Source organism: Diaphorina citri, unplaced genomic scaffold (assembly GCF_000475195.1).
Source record: "Diaphorina citri unplaced genomic scaffold, Diaci psyllid genome assembly version 1.1 scaffold48404, whole genome shotgun sequence".
Classification (NCBI taxonomy): Eukaryota; Metazoa; Arthropoda; class Insecta; order Hemiptera; family Psyllidae; genus Diaphorina; species Diaphorina citri.
Window position 1 is genome coordinate 9,945 of NW_007425721.1, and position 572 is coordinate 10,516.

General features: G+C 43.2%; 1 long non-coding RNA gene across 1 annotated transcript in view; it reads right to left on the minus strand.

The window, feature by feature from the left end:
- Positions 1 to 402, minus strand: part of LOC113473608 — a 10,019-nt gene extending 9,617 nt beyond the window's left edge. Inside the window, exon 1 of the long non-coding RNA XR_003395541.1 lies at positions 339 to 402. This is a non-coding gene — a long non-coding RNA (uncharacterized LOC113473608). The remainder of the gene's footprint in view (positions 1 to 338) is intronic.
- Positions 403 to 572: the final 170 nt, after the last annotated feature.

Sequence of the window (572 nt, forward strand, 5' to 3'; positions counted from 1 at the left end):
TAAGAGTGAGATGGTAAACACTTATCAAATATCGAGTGTTTTTTCTAAGAATTCTATTAAGCCACTTTGACACTCTCAAGTACTTTTCTAAGTTTCTATATTTCTAAAGTGTAATAGATCACAATTTATTGTACCTATTTGTTTGGAAGTGCACTGGTTTCTCTTCGGGTGACGTCTGATGAGGGACATACTACGGGCTGGACATGCTACGACACAGACCTCGCGAGAAACACTTTTTCGATAAGGAGGAAGAAGAAGAAGGCTGGAATGTTCAGGCTGTGGTTATGTACCGGGTTGGGGAAGGCAAGGTTTGTAATAATATTCCAGGGTTGTCCAACCTTTGTGCACCCGAGGGCCACAAGAGACCAAGGTAGAGAGTTGGCGGGCCGCAAAGAAGAGACACATTCGAAAGATAGTTTCTTAATTGGTTTTTCACATGCTTCATTGTCAAAAAAGCTCTTTCGCACATGTATTGTATGAACTACCAAACATTGATGTAATCTTCAGTCCTAGAGTTCGCAGGCCGCATGCAGCACGCGGGCCGCGGGTTGAACAACCCTGCAATATCCTGT